Raw genomic sequence first — 16,818 nt, 5'->3', positions numbered from 1 at the left:
GAGGCCTTCATTCACAAGACCCCGTGGGAGGCAGACTTACTTAGCATTTGAAAGAATGGCAGGGCATTACTTCAGATGCTTGAGCACTGGAAACTGTAGCCCAAGGTTACTGCCTTCATTTTCATAAGAGGCCTCAGGATCATCCACCAGGGAATAACTCTTTCAAAGTTCCAGATCTGCTCCATGTGCAGGAAATTTTGACCCTGCTAGAGAAAGGTGTTATAGAACCAGTACCTGTGGCCGAAAGGAACAAGGGTTGGTACTCCCCATACTTTCTAATTCCGAAAAAGGACAGAGGATTGAGACCCATCTTGGATTTAAGAAACTTGAACAAGTTCCTCAGGAAGCACAAGTTCAAGATGGTTACCCTTTCCCAAATGCTTCAGGCTTTCCAACTCCAAGACTGGATGGTGTCATTGGACCTTCATGATGCTGTATTGCATGTGCCTATCTACATCTCAAGCACAGAAAATACCTGAGGCTCGCGGTTGGCGGTTCTCATTATCAGTTTCAAGCTCTGCATTCGGGCTGACCTCCGCACAAGAGTTTTCACCATGTTAATGGTAGTAGTGGCAGCGAGTCTCGGGGGTGGGGGGTTCACATCTATCCCTACCTGGATGATTGGCTGATCAGGGTACGTTCACCCGAACAAGCCCTGGAACATCTCAGCATAACCTGCCACTCTCTCCACAGACTGACCTTCTCCCTTAATTACAAGAAGTCCCACATGATACCATCTCAAAGGCTCCAGTGCATCGGACCAGTCCTGGATGCTTCCTCTGGGAATGCTTTGCCACCCGAGGTGAGAGCCCAACGTATTCTGCAGATGGTCACCAAATTCCGGAGTGCTCCGGCCTTTGATTTTTTGAGGTTGCTCAGTCTCATGCCATCCTGCATTTTTCTGGTGCCAGAGGCCTGCCTCAGGAAGAGGATCTCTCCAATGGGCTCTCAGGATGCAATGGTCCCAATTCTGAAGCAGAATGTCAGACCACCTGAAAGTTCCAGGCAACGTCTCTCAAGATCTTCTGTGGTTGGCTTGCAGGGACAACATTCTCAAGAGAGAATCATTTTGGTAACCATAGCAGGAGATAACTGTAGTGACGGACGCCTCACTTAAGAGGCGGAGCACACACCAACAAACTGACAATCAGTGGTCGTTGATCTCCATCGGCGTCCAAACTACACATCAACCTTTTGGAGCTGAGGGCAATCAGACTAGCGCTGAAGCTCTTTCTGCCCTCTGTATGGGGAAAGAATGTCCTGATAATGATGGACAACACAGTGGCTATGTACTACCTCAACAAGAAAGGAGGCGTAGGGTCACTACCACTGTGCAGAGAAGCAATGCAGCTCTGGTTCTGGGCAATTCAAGAAGGAATCTCTCTTTCGGCAGTTCACCTAGCCGGAGAGGAGAACACAGCGGCGGACGCTCTGAGCAAGCAGATAACAGTCTCCCACGAGTGGGAACTAGCTCAGGAAGTCCTTCTAAAGATCTTCACCCTTTGGAAGTGCAAAATGTTGTGCTCCAGGGAATTTCCCCCAAGAGGAGCTCTAGGAGACGCGTTTGTAGTGGACTGGGAGTTTCCATTCCTGTATGCGTTTCCTCCAGTCCCTGTCATTCCTCATGCGATCAGGAGGTTGATAAAGTTTGGAAAATCCATGATCCTAATTGCTCCGGATTGGGCCAGGAGGACATGGTACCCAGACCTTCTGGGCATGTCCATATGCCCTCCAATGCGTCTTCCACAAACAGAGGACTTTCTCTCGCGAGAGGCGGGTGGGTTCTCCATCCAGAAGTCAAGACTCTCAACTTTCACACATGGTTTCTGAGAGTTTGAGATACAAGGATTGGGACCTCCCGTATGATGTAATGGAGATCTTCCTTTCAGCCAGAAGGCCAGCAATTAAATCTTTGTACTGCTGCCGTTGGAACAAATTCAGCAGTTGGTGTAGGGTTAAGAATGTGGATCCCTTTCTATGTGATACACCTATGGTGCTTTCTTTTTTGTTACATTTGGTGAATCTGGGGTTCCAGATTGGAAGCATAAAAGGTTACCTAGTGGCACTATCTATTTTGAAGTGCTCTTCAGAGGAGGATTCATATTTTAAAATCCCTCTGATTGTTCAATTCGTAAAGGCTCTTACTAATGTATTTCCACCAATTCCATTCACAGTCCCTGTCTGGGATCTTAACCTGGTGTTAACATTTCTAACATGCATTCCTTCTGAGCCTATATACCTATGCCCATTGAGACTGTTAATCTTGAAAACTGTTTTGCTAACAGCAATAACATCAGCCCGCAGGGTAAGCAAGTAGCAAGCACTTTCCTGTAAACCCCCTCTTATGCTTTTCTATAAAGACAAGGTTGTTCTCAGGGAGAACCCTTATTTTTTTACCTAAAGTAGACTCCGACTTCCACTTGTCGCAAAAAATCATTTTGGCAACTTTCTACACACCTCCTCTTCCTGGAAAGGAGGAGAAAAGATTACATGGGCTGGGCCCAAAAAGGGGTTTCAGTTTTTATATATCCAGAATGGCTAAATTTCTTCAAACTGACCAATTATTCATTGGCTATACAAGCCTTAAATTGGGATTAGCTGTTACTAAACAGACCCTATCCAGATGGATCATCCCGGCTATTGGGGAATGTTACAGATTAGTGGGCAAGCACCCATCAGAGAGCTTAAGAGCACATTCAACAATGGACATAGCAACCTCTAATGCTCTTCAGAGAGGTCTCCCAGTCAAAGATATCCGTTCAGCGGGCACTTGGTTTCTATTCACAATTTTGTGAAACATCACTGCCTGTATTCGTCTTCTACTTAAGAAGGACAATTTGGAAATGTGGTCCTTCATTCTGTCCATGACAATAGTTAAATATAATTAGTACTCACACCACCAAATTAGTACTGCTTTGGGAGTCTATCATAAGATGAGGAATACTTGAGAGGACACAATCCATTCGAAGAACAAGTTACATTACTCCTGGTAATGTTCTTTTGATTGGAGGTTCCTCCCACATATTCCTCATCGCACCTCCCATCCTACCCCGCCATACAATTTACGTGTTCTTACACTTTACACTTTCTTGGAGCCTACGGTCTATGTTATGCCTGGTAATTCCTCTATAGGAGGGGAAAAACAGAACTGAAGCCAACAAGCGCTGCATGCGCAATCTATACTGATGATGTCGCCAGTCGAACAGAAACCCTCGAGGGACATCCACTCGACAAGACGGCACACAGCGCCCCATGTCGAAAAAAAGAAATTCTGAAGCAGGTGAATCTGGAAGGATAATTATCATAAGATGAGGAATACATGGAAGGAACATCTAATCGAAAGAACGTTACCAGGGGTAAGTCATTTGTTGTTCTCAATCTACTTTCCTCTCCTCTCTGCCCTCTCCAACTAATCCAAAACAGGAATGCAAGACTTATCCTTGGCCTCAAGCCCAGGGACCGTACCTCTTCAGCCCTGAAATATCTCCACTGGCTCCCGGTGGCTGCAAGAATCAAGTTCAAGACCCTCTGCATCGTTCACAAGGCTTTCTGGGACCGGGGCCCAGACAACATCCAACTCTCTCTTCCAAAATACCTTCCTTCTCAAGCCCTTCGCTCAGCCACCTCAAACTCTCTGATGGTCAGACACTTCTCCAGGCAGAGAGTGGGGGGTAGATATCTCGTCTGAATGTGCCTCCTTATGGAATAGCCTCCCTGCCCCTCTCAAACTTGAGCCAGACCACCTGAAGTTCCGGAAACAACTGAAGACCTTCCTTTTCTCCTCTGCTTTCTCATTCTCCCTCCCCTGCTGACATACCTGTCTGCTGCACCGACTGGTTGCTTGGCTACCCTCACAGTCTCACTGGGTACCAAGCTTCTCGGTGATCCGTCTCCCTGCCCTGCCTTCGGGGCTACACGCACTTAGGGGATGTAACTGTACCCCCTCCAGTCCCCTGCCTGCTTGCACTTACCCAGAGCCGCGCTGCCCTGGCTGCCCTTACGCAGATCATTCTGCCCTGACTGCACACCCCCCTTCCCTCTCCATTGGCACGTCCCCCTCTCCCATCCTCCTGCACCTTGCATTGGTGCAATTGCACTATCTGAATGACACAAGGCACAGTAAGATCGTTTGTCTTGTCCTCCCTCTGTCTTTCTTGTCTTGTCATTAATGCTAACAAATTCTTGATTCAAAACTCTCTACCACTCTTGTAGATGGCGAACCAGGTACACACCCAATGAAATGAAAACTGCATCTTATACTTCCAATAACTTTATTTTGTATGAAGAGATACTGTGAACACTACAAAAACCACAGTGGCACTGTCTTTTGCAAACATTCAATAAAGTCAAAGAACAAAATACACTATTTTGCTTAACTTTGCGATTCAATGTAATCAGCACTGAAAGTCATGATTCCATTCGCAAATCGACATTCCTCAGACTATTCACATAAGGGAAAAACATATGTACATATAACATTCATAGGAAGAAGTACTTGCCATAACCAACCTAATCAACAACAAAAGTGTCACTTCACATATTCAAAAATCCCAAATATAAAAACATACAAATGCACTAATTCATATTCAAATCGTGAATCACACGTACAAATTAATCTGTAAACAGATTGGCCTAAGGACACATACCCACTCTGCAATTTGAAAGCTGATAGATGCATAGACACACAGATGTATATGCAAAAAGAGGGGTGGTAGGTGCACAACTCTGGGTCCCAGATGCAATCTGCTCAACAGTCCAAAAATTGAGGAGAGTTGGATCCTGGCTGGCTCTAGACTACAGATACCAGAATTGCTTGCTGCTACAGACTGGTACTTCCCAGAGGGATTCAACCCTGAACACCTGAAACCAGTCAGCCTCCCTGATGATTGCTGAGGCATAAAAGCATGCTAGGTTCAGAGGATCATTGGACTGTGGAGAAGATTGTAGCTGGGACCTAGAGTTGGGCCACTGCCACCCCTCTTTTTGCTTGCACATGAAACTGGGGCTGCAGGGGGCTGTGCCCGGGCTACACATGCCTGCATTTGGAGTGCCACACTGTTGGTAACTCCCGTCTCCCTATTGAGGGCTGCCATTGAACATTGGGGGAAAGTTAGATCCTGGCTGACTCCCGTCTCCCTATTGAGGGCTGCCATTGAACATTGGGGGAAAGTTAGATCCTGGCTGACTCTACACTGCAGATACCAGAATGCCTTGCTGTTACAGACTGGTACTTCCCAGAGGGATTCAACCCTGAACACCTGAAACCAATCCGCCTCCCTGATGATTGCGGAGGCATGAAAACGCTCTAGTAGGAGAAGACCGTTGGACGGTTGAGCAGATTGCAGCTGGGACCCAGAGTTGCACCCCTGCCATTCCTCTTTTTGCTTGTATATATACATATATACAAATATAGGACTGAGCCATCATGCTTGGTCTAAGAGCATTTAAAGAATGTATCTCCAGTATAACTTGAGCAAAAGTGATTTATTACATTTATTTATTTATTATTAGTCACAATGTCGCTTGAATCATATAAACACAGAAATTGCAGCCAATTCAGTCATATAAACACAAGGATTGCAGCCAACACGTGTTTAGACCCCAGGTCTTCCTCAAGGCTGCCATGAATACGCATACGTATGGTATCATACATAATGCAGTTATAAAATAATTAGGCGTGTCTCACAGTAAACCATCACATACATATTCATAGATAAATAGTTTATACCTACCAACTCGTTTTATCAAGACAGCAGAGACACGTTCAAACAACAGATTAGGGACAAGGGTTAACAAATTAGAATATCCTCTGAACAATGGCGGTAGAACATAAATATAACACCATACACCATATATATCCTTGTGCCAATTGCATAATTGTACCAAATAAATCATGCAAATGCAGTGCTGTGGAGCACCTTAGACCAGCAAGCATGCAAAATAGTCCACAAAACATAGTATAATGGGCAAACTGCCCTCTATCAATTTCAGAAACCAAATGGCGTCTATTGATACATGTATCCTGTGCTGGTGAAGTCCAACAAAGCTGCCAGTTTCTAATGCCATAAACCAGACTCCCTGCCAAAAAATATGTACGCAAATGTGCACCCTTGTGTTTGTTAAAAGTCCATAATAGAAAACAATAGATGCTCTCAACTGTATCCTTAGCCTGATATGTATTAAAAATCGTAATGAAAACAAAAACTTTGCATCCAAAATGTCATGTGAAGTAGCTGAAATACAAAAAACGTTCACTAGATGTGTATGCCCATCTCACTCTGTGCCTCCTATACCCAAACTGAAAGAAAACCTTACCTCCTAGAAGTCATAAAGTCCCACATATGGGAGTGGAGATACACAAGAAAATGTAATGGTATATAGCTGTAAAACACAGTAACCAAAACCAAAAACGTGCCGCTCACACAAACATGCCAAAATACCATATTCAAAGCCACTAAACTGTAATTAACGAAAAGCAGCTACCCCCATGGACTGGCTCGCATGTTTCTTACCTTGCTAATCTTAAAGGCGTCCTGTTCGGTACCAGCCCAACAACTGAAATGGTCGCAACCCTCGCCATTGACATCTTGCTATTGAAACGGAAGTGGGGACCGGAGGCCAGATCCCGTTGCCTGTAAACCGATCCGCCATATTGGAATGGTATAATACCTGCATGTCCTTATGACCCACAAAGGAGTTCCTGCACATTTCAGAGCATGCACTAGCCCTGAATATTATAAAACATATTTAATTGCAAACCTCCATCAATAAAGACAAGCAATTCCCATAAGGGGCAATTAGTGATGATTGTTAAGCAATCTGTCTTCAAAAGAACCCAATAACCGGTATCACATGAAATTGGAGACTGGTGCACATTCTCTTGCACAAACCCATTGTCCAAACAGTTTACTAAAAACTTTATTTGCATCTATATATATATATATATGTATATACCCCAGAAAACCTTACATTTTGTCATTGCTTTGGAGACAAATTGAGGCACTCACAGTGCACATTTTTACAATGCCATTTGTCCAAAGAACACTATTTCATAGGCAAACCTTTTCCCTTCATGTTCTCCCTTTGTTGTACTTTGTTTTCCCTTTGTTTTTTTGTTTTATATTAGTTATTTTTTATTCCCTTTTTTAAAGAATTTTTAAACCTTTTTAAAAAGCATTTTTTTCTTTTGATTTTTTCTGGAGATGGAGACACAACACCCCGATGCACCCTCCAGCGTTGAAGAGATCAACCTTGTTACTATCCCTGAAGACGTGAAAGATGTGCAGTAAGAGGAGTGCCAAATAGGAAGAGCAGCCAGCTCCACCCAAGAAGTACCACTGCAGTAGTATTACACCTTCCCTGTGTTGCCATTACTTTAAGGTACCTCAGGACACTCCACTTTTCTGACATTAAAAAGGGACAATATGCGTTCTGTGTCGAGGTGCAAAGGAGAAGATACTCTACGATTTATGTGCAGAGGTAGGGCACCATAGGGTTTGTCAACCACCTAATACGGAATAGCAAGTGGATGGACGTTTCAGGAGCAGGTTCTGGCAGCAGGCCATCTGGATTTGTTGCAATGCTTTGGAATCCACCACCAGACCGGCAACACCACAGGCCACAGAAGAAGCAGACCACTACCACCAAATGAGTCATCCTCTGAACCTCTCCCATCTACTTCACCTGCTGCCAATGATGGGAGTGTCTCCTCTGATACCACAGTGTTGGACCCTCTGGACCAACGCAGGTCTCCAGAAGGTGGTATTTTCACCTGAAGGAAGTGCTATCTGCTGATAGAACTTAATGCAACCAGTTTTGAGGCAATTGAGGATAGCTGGGTGGAGTTTGGGCAAAATTGCCAGTAGTATATTTATTTTTTTACTCCCCTTTTCCGATTTGTTTTGACCTGACAGTGTTAATTTAAATAAAGAAAAAAATACCAAAAATGTCTACTTTCCACCTATATTTCTACAGCCACTCCTTCCCTCTCCCATCCCATTCTGAACCCCACAAAGTTTCTTTTCAAAACCACCAAAAATGTAAAATAAAAAGATCTAAACTGGGGGGACGTGGGTTTAACATTAAGCACTGTGGCAACAGGCTAACCCTACTGGTAGCCACCTGCAGCCCAGGTTAAAGGCCCAAATGAAGCACAGGACTCCTAATGAAGGCAGTGGTACCTTTACCGTCAGTCTTGACGCTGCGCCTGAGTTTATGCCACCATTATCACCCTTGTAGTTTCCTCTGTGGGTGCTAAGTGTGATTAATTTAAACAAAATAAGACATTTAACTTGCGGCACACCTCAAAGCTGCACCCTAGTTCTCGAAATCTGTTTTCTCTGCTGATGACCATGACATCATCAAAATGGAAACAGACTTCAGAAGGTATGGCATGGTGCTACATTGCAAGGTTATTTTAAAAAAAATACCCTTAGCACCCACAGGGAGGGGAATCAGACACAGGGAAGGGAGCGATAGCCAGCAGCACTCAACTTGCACAGAAAGCAGACTTTTTCTGGAGGGTAAGCACACATTCTAAGAATCCTGTTTGGCTAGCAGCCCCTTGCCGGATATAATGAAAAGAAAAACTTACCCTTAGCTTATGGTGCACCACTGCCCAATCCTCCTGTAAGCCTTTTTCGTATAAATAGAAACATAAGAAAGTGAACACAACACCAACAACTTCTCATATACAAATATATAATCTGAATGGAGAATCACAGCTTGCAAACTAATATCCATACATCTTTTATTTTCAGGAAATAAACTGTAATAAAGCAGACCTCAATCTCATAAGAAAGTTAACACACCATCAACTTCTGATATACAATTATACCATTTAAATCGAGAATCCCAGTTCTCACACTTACACCCACACATCTTTGATTTTCAGAAAATAATCTTTTATGAAACAGATCTCGTTCTTTTACATTTTACATTTGATAATTTACCCTTTTTGCATTGTATATTCATTTTGTTAGTCACGCCTTACGAATCGAGAAATCAGGCGAAACAGTGAGGATTTATCTCTGTGACCCCTGCTTCTTTCTCAAAACTGACAACACTAATTTACTTTCGTTATACACCTCACATCCTCCCTGCAAAGCAAATCAAACATTCAACAATCCTAAAATCATCTTTTTAAACTTCTGTAAAAAGCCTGACTTTGAGAACGGCATGGAAGAGAACACAGAATCATGAAGCATTCCTTCAGCTCGCGTGAAAACCTCATCCAATCAAAACAAATCACAATGTAACCACGGCTCGGCTGTGAAAGCGTCTCAGTGACACACTTTGTATTCATAAAGTTCAATAAAACCGATCTCAATCTCAATACACAAACGCAGAACGTTTGATCACGTTAATACAACCTCACTGCACATTTAAAGTTAATTTAGAAAGCATTTTTAAAAATATATATTTGGAATGTATCAATGTAGTTTTTGAGTATTTACTCTTTTTTTTGCTGTATGCGCTGGTTCTCGATCTTGGCAAAATGCTCAACAAAAAACACGTTTACGCTATCCCCAAGCCTCAAACCGTCACCAATCATCTTTGTTACCCTGCCCACATGGTTTCTGGCCTCAGAACTATGCAATTTACATCCCTTATATCATTTTAGGGCACTGTCCATTGCCGATGTGGAACTTAATGAAATTTCAGAACTGAAAAACATTTCCACCAGCAATGCCTCATGGGAGATATAACTATCTTTTTGGCTACAGGGGCACATCACTCTCTGCAAAATTAACTCCTTGGCGGATTTACACCAAACCAGCAAAGGATTTCCTTTGAGCTCTAAGGCTGTGAGCATGAACAAACATGTAACATTTTCCCTGTGGGAGTGAATGGAAAAATGAAAAACACATACTTTTTTGTCCCTTTTTTATCTTTTGAACCGTAATAAAGGAATGTCAAGTGTGCTGATCCGTTCTATGGCTCAAAAAATATTAACCATAGAATCTTTGCTTATCGTTGAATGCTAGGTTTCATCTTAACTATAGGGCGGCTGTTACCGCCCTATAATATAAATGTACAATGTTCCAATTGAGTCAAACCATACATGCCACAACGACATCTCGAACCCGTCGCTGGCAGTGCATCTACACTTCAGAGCCACTTCAGCAAGGCATTGTGGGCATGCAAATTAGCTGAAATGCACGCCTTTTGCTCCAGAAAATTGCTTTTATTTTATAGCGCAGTATTACTTTATGAATTGCTCAATCAACCCAAGACAGACATTTATCAAGACTGCAGACTACATACCTGGTTTCGCTCTTATTAGCGATCATGAGTGTAGTAAACTATCTGAAATGGTATCTCGGTTGCTCATTGTTGGTTGGATATTTGGGGAGGGGAGCAGCAGGAGAGAAAGTGCAATTTGCCTGTTTTTCCTAAAGAAGGCATATTGCTGGCTTGGGACTATCTTTGAATTATAAGCAAGACATGTCCCCTTTGGTATCCACTCATTTCACCTCAGCCACAACAGAGAAAACCAACTCAATTCATTCCAAGGCCAACCCATTGAAGTTGTACACATTGGTTTCAATAGAAATCTCTCAGAAATTTGAAACCAAGATGCAAACAAGTAAATAATTGACAGCAAGGTGGAAAAGGGCATAACAAGAGAGGGAAAAGTGAACAAAACAAGATTATCACATGAGGAGATGTAGGGACAGAGAGACGAGGGTAATCCCATTTGGGGGGGATAAAAAGGTTGGTAAGGAGGCTTATCCCTCCGTTTTGCAACAAGGAAGGGTGCAAAATAACTAAAAAAAGAAAAACACACCTTATAATTCATGAGCTGACCTGAGAGGAACAGGCTGAAAAAAAGCCATTTTGATGAATTGGCATGAAATAAATTGGCGGCAGTGAGTCAGAGTCAGGTGAGTTGCCTTGAAGTAAGGTGTCATGGATCCCCTTTGGATACTGCTGCAAGGGAGCAGGGTCGGTGCGTGTGTACAGAAGTGCAGACGTGGCAGGTGCACAGTACTGCGAATCAGGCCACGTTATCTCTGTGCATCTCCTTCTAGCAGGTCCTCCATTTCAGTGTAGGTACATTAGAGTAAAAATGCATTTAGGTAGAAACGTGCACACTTCAAAGTATTAGCTTGCTGGGAAGCAGGCATTCATCTGCTGATTGTGTTCCTACCTTAAGTCACGAAGGTCATACACCTCTTTGCCACGCGCTGTTGATTTCTAATGACACATCAAACATTTTATACATATGACCAGTGCTAGTCGTGCTGTCTGTAAAATGATGATTGCCCTTAATTATGATTCATAATGAAGCCCTCATTTGGAACTTAATTTGATTTCTCACAGCGTTTTGAAGACTGCCAATCCATTTGTGAAAGTTTGAGTCGTTTTACATCAAACCCCAAAATGGGTGTCTTTTTCAATCACGTTTCCAGAGATGTGTGTTCTCTGGATTGTAAACTAGCCAAGATAGAAATTTGATATGCTAAAATACTTTTTTTGTTACTATTTGGAAGTCTTTATACTCAAACTGTTAATTCAATTATAATACTTCTACGGCTCTTCTCGGGCTCTGTGACTAAATTACAATCCAAATGATAGGACAGCCCCCACAGCTCTTAACGGAGGCGAGCGGACATGTGTTTTATTGCACAAAGTGACCATTTACAGCAGCATTGGGTGGGCTTGTAAGGGCCAGGATATATGTGCCACACTGTTTGGGGTTGAAAGACCGAGTTAAAAATGTTCGAGGGACAAAAGACTGAAGATTATTTTTTCAAAATAACCTTTGGTCTTTTCTCTCCTGAACATTTCTGACTTGGCCAAACCCCTGCCCACACCCCCACCGACAACCACCCCCCATGCCCCTACTTACCTTGCCTCTGACTTGCTGGACCCTGCAACGCCTGTTCCCTTTCACTTCCGTGTTCGGAAACCGGCACCACAGGGTCCTTTCATTGTTTTTTTCATTTCTTTTTCCTGGGGTGCGGGACAGATGCGGGGGACACTCCTGCAGCCCATCTTTTTACCTTTTAAGACCTACCCAACCAAAATTCCGAAATAAAGGACTACCAAATGTTCAAGTAAAACATTTGGTATTACCTAATTTCAGAATTTTGGTTGGGTAGGTCTTTTCAATTCAGTCTTTTTTGATGAAACCGTGCCACACTTTGGAATGGGCCAAAGGACTGATACTTATTTTACTGGTTCTTGGCTCGTTCCCATGACTTTGCATGGGGGCTTTGCCAGGGAAGCCTTGCATGTTATTACTCAGGTTTAGAATCTAGAACCTTCATGGTAGCAAGAGCACCACTGGGGGAGGGCAAAGAGTGTCTGCCATTCCTAATGTGGAGGACAATTGATGATCAATGCCCTTGCATGGCAGCCTTTATTTTTATGTTATTGTTTAGAGAGCAGATCTAGCTCAAGAGCAGTGGGGGCGCTGTACAGAGTGTGGCTAGCCAGCGCTTGGGCTGGCATTTTTCAACAGTAGCGCAGTACTGTGAGTTGCTTCCTGTGTGTTGTTCTTTTCATCTATTGGGATTAGTCCTTGGTCAGGTGTTGTTGAAAAAGCCAGGTTTTGGGAGATTTGAAAAATCGGAGAATAGTTGGGGCATTCCAAGCTGATACCAGGATCGAGTTTCAGAGGGTGGGTGCATGACAAAAGTAGGAGTATTTGTGGGTCCTCTCTTTGCAGACGAGTTGTGATTCAAGCCGGATGGTCTATTTGCTGCGTGAGGAGCATGTGCCACCATATATGTAGAGTTTAGCCACCAGGTACGCTGGCGTGCTACTCGTGGCTGCTGTGCAGATGATATATGTAATCTTGAACATTATCCAGGCCTGAAGAGGAAGCCAATTTAGTTCACTCAGAAAGGGGTTCATTCTGTCAAACTTCCTCACACCCACAACAAGACCTGCTGTAGCATGGTGGGCTGTTTTTAAGGGACCCAAGTGAGTGACTGAGGGACCTGTCAAGGGGGGATTTCCCCATCGATGTGACAAACCACAACAGCCTCTTCTGTGGCTCATAAATCCTGGGCGGGATGAAGGATTTGATTTTGTGAAGGGCCTTAGTATTGGGCCAAGATATTAAAGATATACCTCAAACGAGACTCCAGATTCCAGACACATTCATGGCGTCTAAAAATATCAAATTCCCTGGTGCATGTACACTAGATAGTGCCTACACGGACAGCGCCAGGCAAAAGGCTCCCGACACACAGCAGGAAGTAACTAGAGTTGCTTCTGATTTGAGCAGCCAAGAATGATCACCGCGACTGGTTCGGCATCTGAAAAACATAGTTATTTATACCAATGTGAACCCATGGTTGCTCATCTTCCATGTGTATTTCAGCAAGAGTGGTGATATGTTTTTCTGTATTTGTTTTGGGAGCATAATTCTGTTTGCATGTTTTCTTTTTTAAATAAAAACGTAATGTGTGTTCATCTATGGCAGTTTGCCATTTTTACCTTGGGTCCAAGTATATTTGTACAGATTGTTTCTCATCTTCACTCTGCATTTTGTCTTGACACATTAATATAGCAGTGACGCTAGGTATACAGCTATTCTGGAGATATATCTCCACTGCATCATTTGTTTTGGCAACGATGTGACATTAATTTATATTGCTGTTTTGTGATTTTAGTTTCTTAGGTCTCAATGGTTTTTTAGTTAAGGACCACAGTACTCCATTCACCCCATCTATGAGCGGAGACAATCTTTACAGGCAATCTGTTCCCATCAGAAATGGAATTTCACAAATAGATGTGATCAATACCTCTTGTTTCATCCTGTGTTTTCCTTTCTTTATGTCAACCTTGGTGACACCTATAATGGGCACCTCCTCCCCATTAAAATTATGCACTGGACCTTGATTTTCCTTCACTGTGATCTGATTCTGTGGGGATCTCCCTTCATTGATACTCTTTACCAATTCTTTAGACATAATTGTGGCCTGTGCGCCAGTGTCAATCATTGCAAATGTATTGCATTTTTCTTCTACAGTGATGGGAGCATAATACCTGTCTTCAACTTCCTCTAACACACATAAGAAGTGCGAATTTTTACTGATTTCAGGGCTCACCTTTCTCAGGCCTTTTTTCACTTTTGGCTAAACACATTGGTAAATGGAAAGCCATTTTTCCCTCCTTTTTGCCCATTTCTGTGTGAGAGACTTTATTAATTTCTCCATGTTCAGAGGTTTTTTGGAGTGTGGCCACTGTTCGCCCGTCCATCCAGGTATCATCAGAGGTCACATTACAATCCTCCAACTGAACATGTGTAACAACATCACTTGGCAATTTGTCATTGTCTAACTCTGTGCGTTTGTGGTTATTTAATATGGTACCAGTCCTTTTAACTTCTTCAAAAATATGTGGCTCAAAGAATTCTTCAGGTGATTGACCTGTACCCTCCTTTTGAGTATTTCTTTTTTCTGCCTGTGTTTGGTCATTGTTTTGATTGCCCATGGAAGGAATTATAGCATCCCCACTTACTACCTGTTCACTGGTATTCCCCATGCATGAGTCATTTTTCTCAAATCTGTCTCTTTGTTCTTTTGGAATTTCAGGTTTTCCTTTTTCATTTGTACAAATCTCCAATGTTTGATTTAGCTCTAAGTTAAACCGTACCTCTCTTTTAGATGTATTTGCAATTTCTGTCACATGTCACATGTTCATTTACTGGTACTTTCACTTTTAAATCATTAGGCATCTCAGAGTCATTATGCATAATTACATCAGAGCAATCTGTCTTTTTGGCACTGCAAGTATTATAAGTACATAGTCACTTTTCAGAAACCACACGGTCATTGCTATGGCTTTCTGCCCCCTCCTTTGATGACTGTTTTTGTGCTGTACAGAGCTTTCCTATTTGCTCAGCTAACATTTTCACTTGGGCCTCGAGACACTGGAATCTTTCCATCTCTCTAAAATCCTCTCTGTATGGCCTAGATCGATATTGGTTGTTTTCCCCCTGATTGGCTATATTCTGGCTATATTCTGGTACTTCTCAGGTGAATGATTTCTATTGGGGTTGTTCCTGAACTCTAGATTCATATGTGGAGGGGGTCGGGGTGCACCCATCCTTTGATTGTAATCCCCTGGTGGGGAATCATTGTACTGATGTGGAGCATAATTCATATTCTGCCTCATGTCCTGTCTCTCATGTTGTGGGTATTGACCCCTATGTTGATTCCCATTATCAGCAAATCGATCCACATATCGGGGTCTATCTTGATTACCATATATCATGGTATTGGGATCAAATCTGCTCTGTGTCCCCAATGTCTGGTAGGGACCATCATTTCTTTGATCCTGATTTTGTCCCTGGTTATTGTTCATACCTGACATATCAGGCCGATAGCCTGCCCGGGGCCTATCTCCTAAGTACCTAGGGCTGATGTAGCTTTCCCTATTACTAGGATCATATGATTGAAACATTGGTACAGGAAGTGATGATCTTTGTTGATTACCCCTTTGTTCAGGTGTCAAGTTATTTTTACCTGGACTTTAAGCAGACTCCAGGGACATTTTGGCTGACCTGATTTCCATCACTGTTGTTGAGGGTTCTTTAGATTTTGGTCTAGTGTCTTTCATTTGATCACTTTCTCTACCCTGACAATAGAGTACTTCATATAGTTTTGTGCTTTGGTGCACAATCCACTCAAGGGACTTGTCACGATCAAATTCACGGACCAGTTGTGATATAATGTCTTTCTGTAGCCCATAGAAGTAGGCAGTTTTAAACTCATTAGAATTGGGCTCAAAAGATACATCAAAGTGGGAAAAATCTCTTTTTAAGTCTTGTAAAAACTGGCGAGGGGATGTATTAGGCGCAGCAGTGATTGTGTAAGCAACTTTCTTTGCCTCCTGCAATGACTGGAAAGGAGAAAAATTACGCCTAATCTCTTTTTCAAACTATGCCCATGTCATATTCTGCTGTTCATTTAATCCCCTAATGATACTGGCTGTGGGAGCATCTAGAGTTAAATGAAAATACTGTCTGTATTGTTCCTTAGGTATCTGGAGGGCTTTAAATATGTCATGGACCGCTTCTAAGTGATCCTCAATGCAACATTCCCCTCCCTTTTAAGTGGTTTGATCAGGGCTTTGATGGATCTCATTATCTTTATGGGGCTACTTGTTGCTATGCATGGAATTGCACTATTTGGTGATTAAACCATGATTCCAGGAGTATGGGATTGGTGGCGGCCCCCAATGGGTGTATCAAATCCCCCAAGGGCGCTGCAACCAAGTTCAGTCACCGGCTCAGTCACTGGGGCACTAGCTCTTTGGGTAGAAATAGAATTCACCTCAACTCCATTGCATGTGGTGCCCTGCCGTCTATCCTGGGACCTGGGAATGCACATTTGTTGTTCCAAATCCTTACACTTCTTAAGGAGCCTGTCTGCCTCGTTTTGCAAGTAATTGTTTTCATCACTCATTTTATTAATTACCTCCTGCATGTCGCACATTTGCATTTGGCATTAATTGAATTCGTTGTTTCTCTTGTCTCTTTCTTGAAGCATTTTAACCATTTCCTGTTCTGCATTTTGGAGATCACTTTCTTTTTCAAAATGTTCTTTTTGTAAGACCTGCATTTCTGAAACCATCTCATCTTTATCTTGTCTAATGTGGTCCACTAATGCTTTTAAGTGTACCAATTCTTGTTCACTGTCCTCAAATTATTTCTTGCTTTTGGACAATTGAATATCAAAATCTCTGCATTTTAACTGCATGTCTTTTTGACATCCTTCTAATTCTGCTCTTAACATTTCCTCCTTTTTACTTGCCCCATCTAGTTCAGTTTTTAACCTGTTAATCAGCTTGGTATCA

The 16,818-nt window shown here is 42.7% G+C and overlaps 1 long non-coding RNA gene across 1 annotated transcript in view; it reads right to left on the bottom strand.

Moving 5' to 3' along the window:
• The window catches only part of LOC138521458 (uncharacterized), a 35,020-nt gene extending 28,431 nt beyond the window's left edge, over positions 1 to 6,589 (bottom strand). Inside the window, exon 1 of the long non-coding RNA XR_011283053.1 lies at positions 6,513 to 6,589. This is a non-coding gene — a long non-coding RNA (uncharacterized lncRNA). The remainder of the gene's footprint in view (positions 1 to 6,512) is intronic.
• Positions 6,590 to 16,818: the final 10,229 nt, after the last annotated feature.

Source organism: Ambystoma mexicanum, chromosome 1q (genome assembly GCF_040938575.1).
Source record: "Ambystoma mexicanum isolate Mex_15411 chromosome 1q, UKY_AmexF1_1, whole genome shotgun sequence".
In the NCBI taxonomy this organism is placed as follows: domain Eukaryota; kingdom Metazoa; phylum Chordata; class Amphibia; order Caudata; family Ambystomatidae; genus Ambystoma; species Ambystoma mexicanum.
Note: the sequence above shows the minus strand (reverse complement) of the source record. Positions and strands in the feature narration are given on the sequence as shown.